This window comes from Hippopotamus amphibius, chromosome 13 (assembly GCF_030028045.1).
Source record: "Hippopotamus amphibius kiboko isolate mHipAmp2 chromosome 13, mHipAmp2.hap2, whole genome shotgun sequence".
In the NCBI taxonomy this organism is placed as follows: domain Eukaryota; kingdom Metazoa; phylum Chordata; class Mammalia; order Artiodactyla; family Hippopotamidae; genus Hippopotamus; species Hippopotamus amphibius.
The window spans coordinates 36,212,394-36,224,912 of NC_080198.1; positions in this window are offsets into that span (position 1 = coordinate 36,212,394).

Sequence of the window (12,519 nt, forward strand, 5' to 3'; positions counted from 1 at the left end):
AATCAGAATTGTGAAAATGACTATCCTACCCAAAGCAATTTACAGATTCAACGCAATCCCTATCAAATTACTAACGGCATTTTTCACAGGACTAGAACAAGAAATCTTAGGATTTGTATGGAAATGCAAAAGACCTCGAATAGCCAAAGCAATCTTGAGAAGGAAAGACGGAGTTGGTGGAATTAGGCTTCCTGACTTCAGGCTATACTACAAGGCCACAGTGATCAAGACAGTATGGTACTGGCACAAAAACAGAAAGGTAGATCAATGGAACAGAGAACCCAGAGGTAAACCCAAGCATATATGGGCACCTTATCTTTGACAAAGGAGGCAAGAATATACAATGGAAAAAAGACAGCCTCTTCAATAAGCGGTGCTGGGAAAATTGGACAGCAACATGTAAAAGAATGAAATTAGAACACTTCCTAACACCATACACAAAAATAAACTCAAAATGGATTAAAGACCTAAATGTAAGGCCAGACACTATAAAACTCCTAGAGGAAAACATAGGCAGAACACTCTATGACATCCATCAAAGCAAGATCCTTTTAGACCCACCTCCTAGAATCATGGAAATAAAATCAAGAATAAACAAATGGGACCTTATGAAACTTAAAAGCTTTTGCACAGTGAAAGAAACCATAAACAAGACTAGAAGGCAACCCTCAGAATGGGAAAAAATAGTTGCCTATGAAACAACGGACAAAGGATTAACCTCCAAAATATACAAGCAGCTCATGCAGCTTAATACCCAAAAAGCAAATAACCCAATCCACAAATGGGCAGAAGACCTAAATAGACATTTCTCCAAAGAAGACATACAGATGGCCAACAAAGACATGAAAAGATGCTCAACATCACTCATCATCAGAGAAATGCAAGTCGAAGCCACAATGAGGTATCACCTCACACCGATCAGAATGGCACCATCACAAAATCTGGAAACAACAAATGTTGGAGAGGGTGTGGAGAAAAGGGAACTCTCCTGCACTGTTGGTGGGAATGTAAGTTGGTACAGCCACTATGGAAAACAATTTGGAGGTTCCTTCAAAAACTACAAATAGAACTACCATATGATCCAGTAATCCCACTACTGGGCATATACCCAAAGAAAACCATAACCCCAAAAGAAACGTGTATCATAATGTTTATTGCAGCACTGTTTACAATAGCCAGGACATGGAAGCAACCTAAATGCCCATCAACAAATGAATGGATAAAGAAGATGTGGCATATATATACAATGGAATATTACTCAGCTATAAAAAGGGATGAGATGAAGCTATATGTCATGAGGTGGATAGACCTACAGTCTGTCATACAGAGTGAAGTAAGTCAGAAAGAGAAAGACAAATATTGTATGCTAACTCACATATATGGAATCTAAAAATGGTACTGATGAACTCAGTGACAAGAACAAAAGAACAAGGACGCAGATGCGAGAACGGACTGGAGAACTCGAGGTTTGGGAGGGGGCAGGGGGTGAAGTGGAAGCTGAGATGAAGCGAGAGAGTAGCACAGACATACATATACTACCAACTGTAAAATAGATAGCCAGTGGGAAGTTGTTGTATAACAAAGGGAGTTCAACTCGAGGATGGAAGATGCCTTAGAGGACTGGGACAGGAGGGTGGGGGGGACTCGAGGGAGGGTGAGGGGGGAGTCGAGGGAGGGAGGGAATATGGGGATATGTGTATAAAAACAGATGATTGAACTTGGTGTACCCCCAAAAAATAATAAATAAATAAATAAAAATTAAAAAATAAAAATAAAAAAATGGTACTGATGAACCCAGTGACAGGGCAAGAGTGGAGATGCAGATGTAGAAAATGGACTTGAGGACACAGGGTTGGTGGCGGGCAGAGGGGGCGAAGGGGAAGCTGGGACGAAGCGAGAGAGTAGCATAGACATATATACACTACCAAATGTAAAACAGCTAGCTAGTGGGAAGTTGCTGTATAACAAAGGGAGATCACCTCAATGATGTGTGATGCCTTAGAGGGCCAGGACAGGGAGGGTGCGAGGGAGTCGCGGGAGGGAGGGGATATGGGGATATATATATATAAATACAGTTGATTCACTTTGGTGTACCTCAAAACTGGTACAAGAGTGTAAAGCAATTATATTCCAATAAAGAGCTTAAAAGAAAAGTAAATCAGATGATTGAACTTGGTGTACCCCCCAAAAATAATAAATAAATAAAATTAAAAAAAAAAGTAAATCAAAACTTTAAATTCAGGAATGAAAAAGCTGACATAAAAGGCCTGGTAGTGTTCTGTGCATACATCAAATATAGAAGGAATATTAAAAAACTAAGTAAATTACTGTTACAAAACAGAATTTAAACATGATTAAATTGATGAAATTCGACAGTATAAAATTATCAATGCTCTAATTACCATTTTAATGCAGTGTAAAAGTACTAATTAATTAATGATAAATATTATTAATTTCTCAACAAGGAATTAATCAATACGGTCTACAACGAAAATATGGTTAATGAAAAAAAAAATCATAATGCTTCAAGACCACCAGGGTGAGTTTCAGATTTTGTGAATCAAAATAAGGAGACACAAGAGGCTGTCTCAGCACCAAATTTATTTTGCTTGGAGAAAGGATCCAGAACCAGGAGTCCAGTGTCCCAAGGCCTCCGAGACCCAAACACAGTCTCTCAGGCCACCATCCATGAGGGATGGGAACGGACGTGAGTACAGATCACATCAGTACAGAGAAGCTGCAGCGCCTGGGCTTCCTCCCCTGAAATACCTCACCAGCCCCTTAGCACCTGTGGGTGTCTGCCTCACACCTATCCTTGCGTTGGCAGTGCATCAATAAGGGGTTAGACAGTCAGCAACCCCCAGACCAGGTGCAGTGTGCTTCAGGATGAGCTAGCATCAGCTCACCCTCCTCTTGTACATGTTGTAAGAAGGTTGACCATGGGTCAAACTCTCCTCTGATTCTTTGAGACTAAAGGACTGTTTACCTCTAAATGTCACTGTCTTTTTGTTAAAAGTACAGGGATCTTTCAGGGAGAAAAAATATCTTTAGTGGTGAAGCAATGTCTATGAAGTTCAAGAGTTTCTTCAGTTTCACTTCATATTCATTTTCTTCAATTAGAATCAAGTAAAATTAAATCTTAACTTAAAAAAATACATATGGCATGATGCCATTTTTATGAAAGTATTTCTATCTCCCATTCTTTCTGTAAAAATGCATAGAAATATGTCGAGGGTGCTGTACCAGAAATGTCAATGGTTATATTTGAATGATTAAACTTGAATTAATACTTTCATGTTCTTTTTGTACTTTTCTGCTTAAACTGTTTATGGGGAGCATATATTGTTTTCACAAAAAAATACAGCGATTTTTCTTCTAAACAAACCAAAAAAACCCGACATCTTGGCAAGAGTCCTCAGGTTTAAAAGTTCCTTGTTTTACATTCTTCCTCTCGCTCCTCCCCCACCCCAAGTCTCCTCTATTTCCCTCCTCCCTCCCTTTTCTCTTCCCTTTAACACCGCCGCCCCCCCCCCCCCCCCCCCCCCCGCTTCCCCCAGTTCTAGCTCCTCTTCCCCAGATTGAGAAAACCGCATCCTTGGTGCTGATGCCCCGCTGGCCCACAGGGGTGGCAATGCTAGGCTCCTTCCCTTTTTCTGCAGGAGGCTGGGGTGGGCACATTTTTTCAGACCCTCAGTGACCCCCTCCACTTCTCACGACCCCCCACACCAGGAGAGGAGGTGAGAGCAGCCACAGTGGGACAGGAGGAATGCAGAGAGCGCTCTGGCCGAATGGAGCTCTGGGGCAAGGCTCTCCCCACGACTCCGCCCTGTGCAGGAGCTTGAATCTTCTTCCCGCCTCCCTGTCATCCCCTCAGCTCCATCTTTGCCCCCAACACGTTTGCTCAACACATCCCAACTTCTTGGGCTGCGATATTCTCTCAAAGGCCTGCCTCAGCAGAGGGCTCACTGCCCCCTGCCCCGCGCCAGCAGGAGCAGTGAGCAGAGGGGCCGGGACCACCTCCACCCAAGCCGAGGCACCCCCTGTTGAGAGGGAGCGCCAGGTCCGCCCAGAGAGGCTGAGGGCTACCTGCAGTCTACAAGAAACCTCCCTCCAGAGGATGACTGGGTCGCGGACAGGACCAGACGGACAACAGGTCTGTCCACCCACCTCAAGGCAACGTCCACGCAACGTTTTAGGCACACAGTTAAGAGCATAACACCGCCCCTGCCCCCGCTCCCTTCACAGCCTGACTGGCGCGCCTCGGCCTCCCTCCCCATCCTCGTCTCCTCCCTGCGCCCCTACCTCACTCTTACTTTCGCGCCTGACTCCGCTAGAAATGGGGGGAAAGAACTCTGCCAGACATTTTCCAACCCCCGCCGCTCCGTTCTGCACGTCTCACTGTGCAGGGCACGTCAGGAAACGTTTCCGGCCCTTCTCCCAGGCAGCCACAGACCGCAACCACGGGAGCTTTGCCCTCAGGGTTTGCCTTATCCAGCATTTAATTGACCGTCGTCAGGTTCAACTGTGTGGAAATATAAAATGCAGCCTTACTTAAACATATCGTAAGAGACTTTGCGCTGTGGTCCTGCTCGGGTTCCTTCTCGAGCTCCCTCGCGCCACAAGCGGTCTGCGTGTTGGCGGGGGGGGGGGGGGGGGACCGTCGGGCACCCCGCGGTGGGGGACCCCTGTGCTGGGACCGCGCCCAGGCCGCCGTCGTGCGCGGCGCGCCTTCCTGCACCGTCGCGGGGTTCGGCCCGCCCCCTCCGCGGTCCGCCTCGTGGCCCGGGTCCGGCCCCGCCCCCACCCCGCCCAGGCCTTTTGGGCGAGGCAGCTGCGGCGGAGCTGAGTTGCCCTGCGGCCGCGCCCCGGGGATACACGCACGCGCGGTACCCTGTGTCTGCTGCAGCGCCTGCCTCTCCAGGGCTGCGGTATTGGGAGCGTCCTGGGCTCTCGGTCCGCCCAGGTGCTGACCAGGTGCCTCCGCCTCGCGCCGCCAGATCCCCTCCTTGCCCCATCCGCCGCCTCCTGGTCCGAGAGCTTGAGGTAGGGGGGAGGGCAGCCTGGAGGTGGGGGCGTCGCCCACAAAAAGGAAGGGAAAAGAGAAGCTTTTTTACAAACCACCTCCCTTAGTAGCCAATGCCTGCTTTCAGAAACTTACCACCCTGTTAGAGAAAGGATGGTTCTGAGGTAGGAGATAGATGGGTTCCAGGCTAGGTGTTTACAACTGGCCTTCGCTTTACTTTTCATGAGGCAGAGAAGATGAGCTCTAGGCCTGACATTCATTATGAGCCCCCTGTTTACATGTACTGAGGCAAGAGACAAAGGGGCTCAAGGACAACGTATTTATGACCGGACTCCTGTCTACATTTCCATAGCCACACTTCAACATAAGAAAGAGCGACAGGAATAGGGTAAATTACCGGACATTGGATACTTTTATGGCAGGGACAGAGAGGGACTAAACCCTGTTGAGAGATCAAGAGGTCATATACTCCTCATCCTTGGGGCAAGGGAGACATTACACATGCACAGTAAGGCTCCTTGGAGGTCAAAAAGGAGGGGGCACCACCCGGTAACATGTCATGCTAAGGCTTTCCCACAGGCCTCTGGGCTGAAATCCATCTTGGAAGTAAGTTGCTCATGCATAATGGGGAGCATCCTAGGACAGACCAGGTGTGGAAAAAGAAACCAGATAATTGACCAAAGGTAAAGGAAGCCCTGGAAGAACTGCCCTACATAAATGACTTAACCACCTCTTTACTGTGGTCCTCCTCATTAGGAAGGATGCCCACACCCTTTTTCTCTGGGTATGCATCTCTGCCTTGCTTCTGTCTTACCCAAACAAATTGTTTCTCTGTGTGCTCTCCCACTTGTTGTGCTATGTCTCTAATAATAAACTTTGTACCTGCTTTTACAGTTTTATCCTCCATGAGAAATGCATTTTTCACTGGGGGCAAGAGCCAGGGAAAAATAGCTTCTAGCCTCTAGAGCCCTTGCTGGTCTAGTGGCTAGGATTCCTGGTTTTCATACAGGCTACCCAGGTTCAATTCCTGGGCAGGGAATTAAGATCTCGCATCATACCACCGCTCACCACTGCCTCTTCAAGATCCGTTCCTTGACTAAATACATCCTAGATCTATGAGGATGTCCGTTCCAGGGGAACAAACCCTGCAACACGGGGATTAATCATTGGCCATAGAATCTAAAGAGAAGCCTTCAGGAAGGTTGCTCATCCTGGGTACTGTGGACGCCAGGATAGGACACGGGCCCCAGGATGCTGGGACCAGCAGGACCACCATATGGGGGAATAGGTAACCCCCATTTTGGCTAGGATGGGGGGACTAGGTGAATGGGGACCTCTGGAACCAATCCTATCCTAGGGAGCCCCCACGGGACCTCCTAATGCTAGTGCTCCTCTCTGTTAACAGGAGTACTCTCTCCCTGAAGGAACAATGGGAAACACCTCCTGCATCCCCAAGGACTCACCCCTTGTGACCATTCTGAGTCACTGGAACAAGTTTTCTCTAGATTCTTTAAAATGAAGAAAGCTCATTTTTTTTTTGTAAAACAGCCTGATGCCAATATAAACTTGAGGATAATGAGGCCTGGCCAGAGAATGGAAGCCTCAACTATAATACCATCCTACAGTTAGACACTTTTGCAGAAGGCAGGGAAGATGCACATAAGCTCCTTATGTTCAGGCTTTTATGACCCTAAGAGAGAATCTGGAGCTATGCAAGTCATATGTTAGGGAATGTTGCTGGCTGGGACCCATTCAAAGCTACACAAAAGCGCTCTCTAATGGCATCCCTGGAGGAACAGGAGCCCCCAGACAGAAGATCCAAGTCCCAACACTCTTTCATCATCTTAAGCCCCTCCCCCACCATAAAAGCCTCTTGACCCTTCTGTAACAGAGCTTCTTTGCCCCTTCAGGAAGTAGTAGGCAGGCCTCAGGGAATTACCAGAGTCCACAAGCCTTTTTCTTTGTGTGACCTCAACCAGTGCTGCACTCGCTTGGGCAGATTCTGGGAGGACCCTAGCCGGTTCACCCAAGAATTCCAGGGACTGACTCTCTCCTTTGACTTTACCTGGAAGGACCTAAATATTGTTCTTTCCCACTGCTGCATCACTGAGGAAAAGACCCATATTTGGGCACAGGCTCAAACATATGCTGATGGATTACACAGTAGGCCAAACCTCACCAATAGCCTGTGGGCATGACAGTAGTACCTCTAATGGATCTCAATTGGGACTATCAACCAGGCCAGCCTGGTATCACTAGAAAGGACCACATGACTCTTTGCCTCATTGAAGGGATGCATAATTAAACCTAAGTTTGATAAGGTTAAAGAGATCACCCAAGACCAACATGGAAATCCAGCCCTATTTCAGGCCCAACTGGCAGCTGCCCTCAGAAAGTATACAAATGTAGACCCACATCGTATTTGCAACCCACTGCATTAGCCAATCAGCCCCTGACATCAGTCGGAAGCTTCAAAAGCTTGCCATGGGGCCCCAAACCGGCTCTCAACCTTTTTGTTGATACAGGGCCTTCAGTGTCTTTAATAGAGGAAGACAGGAAGGAAGAGCATGACTTCAGAAATGGCAAGCCAGGCTTTCGGCAGTTGTCATAACAAGACCTAACCTACCTCCTGCTCACCCCAAAAGTACTCTCAGAAGATCCCTGCCAGGCAAGGGAGCCTGTTTTAGCTGGGAGCCCCAAACACTGTAGCAAGAAATGTCCAGGAAACAGGTCCCGGCCTCTACCCAAGACGCCATGCCCACTCTATAAGAAGATGGGCCACTGGAGGAGGGAATGCCCCCAGCTCTGAAGGGAGTGAGGAAATTTCCCCACGCCAGTCATGGCAGTGGTTGATTGATGGGACCCAGGACCTCCCAAGGCTTCCTAAAAGACAGTCATCACATGGGAGGAACCGCAGGTGACCACTGATGTGGCAGGTAAGCTTGTCCGGCTTCTAGTGAACATGGGAGCCACGTACTCTGTCCTTACTTCTCATGCTGGGCCTCTTGCCCTTGAAAGCTGCTCTGTTGTTGGTGTAGAAGGAAGGCCAAAGCTAAAACATTTCACCACCCCCTCTAACTTGCACCTGGGGAAAGACCCTTATAACTCACAAGTTTCTTGTCATGTCTAAATGCCCCAGTCCATTTATTGGGAAGGGATTTTCTCTCAGCCTTGGGGGCAACTCTTACTCTCCCTGAAAACCAACATCAAGGCCTGTTTTTGGCTGGATTATGCATTATGGACAGTCCAGCCCAAAATATTTCCCCCAAATTAAAAACAAATAAACAAAAAGTATAGCTCCACAGGTCTGGGATCAGGGAATCCCAGGGAAAACAAAGTTTGTCATTCCTTTAAAAATCACCTTAAAGGAAGCTAATGACTTCCCTTCCAGGCATCAATACCCTCCCTTTCCAGTAAACTCTCCTGTATCTCTGCTCTTTTGCTCCTCCTGAAGTCCTGTCTCCTTTAATCACACCCATCCTAAGGGTCCTCCTTGTTATTCACAGCTCCAGCTTACACACATCCACTATCTGACACCATGAATGCCATTGCTAAAGTTAGTGACTCTTCTGACTGTTGGATCTGCCCCCAACAGCCACACTTCCCCAGAAGACCTACATCTTTTAGGACTCCCTGCCTCCTTGAAGGACTTGGTGGGGCTAACAGCAAAATATTTTGGGTTCTCACTCACTACCCTGTGCAGTAAGGAAGGAAGGACTGGGGCAGAAACCATTTGAGGCCAAACTCTATGGAACAGACACCCCCTTCCAAATCAGGGGGAAGGCTATTTCAGCTTTTAGGCAAAGCTAGCCTCTGTTTTACTGCTATTCACACCCGGGTACAAGAATTAGGATGGCCTAATGAAACATATTACAATCACACTCTAATTTGTAGGAATCACAGCTGGGTGATAGACACCAACCATACTGCCAGTATTCAACAGGTGGGGAACATCACTGTCTGGTGGAAGAACCTAGTGACTGGAATAAATAAAACTAAAACTCACAATAAAAGCATGATAATAATTAACAACACAGAAGAGAAGGCCAGCATAGGGATTGGACAATATTCTGGACTAATATTTAATGTGATGAATAACTACATTCAGATATACTCCAATTTCTCTCTACTGGCTGCTGTATCGAAACCTGTGGTGCCAAGGGAAAAAATCCCATGGCTTCAGAAAACTCCAGCTTCAAATGATGACGTGCAAGAATTTCAAACCATCCCACTTGAATATGAGGGCTATCTACATCCACTGGATAAGCACGCTGCCTCCTTCTACTCCCCACTCTCCATCTCCACTGCTGTAAAGAACCCCGAAACCCCTACCTCTGGCAGATAGCAAGGAGATCTGGACCAACCAGTAGGGACAACACCCATGCTCAGCATGAAGCGGTTACAGAAGATGGACCATCAACCCTTAGTCCCTTAAAAGATTTTAAGGGTCCAGGCTCCTTGAAGGGGGAATGTTAGAGCAGGCAGATAGCTAGATGTGAACAGAGAAAGGGGGGAACGACACACGGGCCAAATGGCAGAAAATCATACACCTTGTAAACAATGGGGGTCCTGGGGCAAAGAAAAGCAGGAACCTCCAGACTGACAGGAAACCACACATTTTGGGGTGATAAGTGTCCTGGAGGCAGACAAAGAAAGGTGGGAGAAGGTGGGAATCTCTGGCATCTGAAGGTAACCTTTATGCTCAGGATGCTCTCATTACAATAAAATTAGCCTTGCAGATAAGAAGTTCCCCGACTAGCACCTCCGTGACACTTCTGATCAAGACCAAATAAAGACAAAAATCACTCCTCCCCTTGGGAAGGTGGAGCTGGGATGAAAATCAGGGAATCCTCCCCAGTGAACATTCCATCCAATCATTTCTATATCCCACATAACTGGCTTGCCAAAGAAATTCAGCCCAGCTACTCACTTGAGCCTGCCCACTCTCAAAGCATACTATCGCTTAAGTAAATCCTGGTTTTGCTTTCTTGACCTCCCTGTCTCGTCTCTGAATTCTTTCTGCCACGAGACAAGAACTTACCCTCCAGTAATATCCGGAAAGGGCAGGGCTCTACTTTGAGGGCTCCAGCAGGGACCCCTGAGCCCCACCCCTTTCAGGGCTTTGTGGACATGAATGTGGCATTGGAGAAGAGAGCAGGGACGTAAACTCAGAACACACAGGACAGGGAGGAGAATTGGGGGTTTGGTCTTAGTAATGTGATGAGGACTGAGAGCTGAGGAGTGAAGGCCAGGAGATTCACAACTTACAACACTGTCGGGGAGTGGGGATGGCAAGAGAGCGGGGTAGGGATGTGGTGCACAGACTTGAGGACTGACCTTTAAGAATACTTCACCCACCTCCTGTCCTCCTCCCCTACCCCCAGGCCTCTGGGCCCTCTCTTTGGATGGATGGCAGGGATAGAAGGAGATTCTTCACTGAATACCCTTTGTACCTTTTTAGCTGTGAACCATGTTAATTACTACCTTTTAAAAATTATTACTATTACCACATCTTAAGGAAAATAAACTTGAGCCATGCGAAGGAGGGTTCCTTTTCAGTTGCAAGAGGATCAGAGCCTTGTCTTGGCCTGCCCAGGGCCTGGGAGTGTGGACAAATGTTCCTTGGATCAAGTTTGGCATGAAGACCCAGAAAAGGCCACACTGGAAGTAGAGAACAGCACACAGGCCCCATGGGGCACAGCGCCCTGATGCCTGGTCACTGGGGGCTGCACCCAGGCCTGGGTCACTTCAAGGCCAGGGATCCAGACCAGAGACATCCCAGTAGAGTTGCCATAATTAGCAAATGAAGACATAGTATGCCCAGTTAAATTTAAACATCAGATAAACAATAAAAATGTTTAGGGGCTTCCTAGGTGGCGCAGTGGTTAAGAATCTGCCTGCCAATGCAGGGGACACGGGTTCGATCCCTGTTCCAGGAAGATCCCACATGCCAGAGAGCAACTAAGCCTGTGCACCACAACTATTGAGCCTGCGCTTTAGAGCCTGTGAGCCACAACTATTGAGCCCATGTACTGTAACTACTGAAGCCCACACGCCTAGAGCCCATGCTCCACAACAAGAGAAGCCTCAGCAATGAGGAGCCCACGCACCACAACAAAGAGTAGCCCCCACTCACTGCAACTAAAGAAAGCCTGAGCACAGCAAAAAAAAACCCAACACAGCCAATAAAATAAATAAATAAATAAATTTATTTTAAAAAATGTGAAGAGAGATAGACTTTCAAAAAAAGAAAAAGAAGAATCCACCTGCCAATGCAGGGGACACGGGCTGAATCCCTACTCCAGTAAGATCCCACATGCCACGGAGCAACTAAGCCTGTGTGCCACAATGTTGAGCCTGTGCTTTAAAGCCCATGAACCACAACTACTGAGCCCATGTGCCGCAACTACTGAAGCCCATGTGCCTAGAGCCTGTGCTCTGCAACAAGAGAAGCCACGGTAATGAGGAGCCCGCACACCACAACAAAGAGTAGCCCCCGCTCACAGCAACTACAGAAAGCCCACATGCAGCAACGAAGACCTAACACAGTCAATAAATACGTAAATAAATAAATAAAATTAATTTATAAAAAAAAAATGTTTAGTGTAAGTGTGTCCCAAATATTGTATGGGCTATACTTATGCCAAAAATGTTTCCATCGTTTATACGACATTCAAACTTGACTGGGCATTCTGTATTTTATTTGGCATCCCTACACACCAAATATTGGCTGGAGAGGAAGAGCCACTCCTGCAATTTCCTTTTTTCAGTTTTCAGTTTTCATTTCTTATATCGTTAACCCAAATTTCCACAGCCTTACCAGCCTATAAATACCAATGAATTCACTTAAAAAATAAATGTCCCTGGCCTGTCCGTCTCCCAGTGCAGGAACTTGTCCCTCTGAGATACCACAGTCTGGGGCCTCCCCCAAGCAGGTTCCTCTGCTCCTGTGGCAGCCGGGTGCCCACTGCCCTCTAGGCCACAGGAGGGCAGCGGTTGCCTGGCTGAGCCATGTAGCTGAGCCTGTGCCTCAGCGCCCTCTGCTGGTGAGTCCCAGACTGCAAATGCAGGTGCTGCCCGAGAGCGCCGGAACTCCACAATCCCACCTCAGTCGAGCTCCTCAAGGGATGGGAGAAAGGCCCCCTTCTCCCACCTCTCACCAGGGCCGACAGCAGATGGTCTTTCCAACTGCCCTCCCTGCCTCACCTCCTCCCTCCTCATGCCTTCTTCCTGGCTTTGTTACCACCACACGAACAGGTGATGCTCCAGCCTGTGCTACCTCTTGGCTCTTTCCACCCCAAACACTCAGCCTGGCTCTGAGCTGACCAAAGGCTTCTCCAAGTGCCAGACAGGCCAGACAGTGGAAAGCCCACAGTTCCCAAGGGTCACTGTCAGCTGCCCCTCCTTCTCCATCACTCACATTTTCCAGGTCCTCCCCCAGAATGCCAGATGAGCTTGTGTCCATTTAAACCTCCCATCCTCAACCCAGAAGTGCC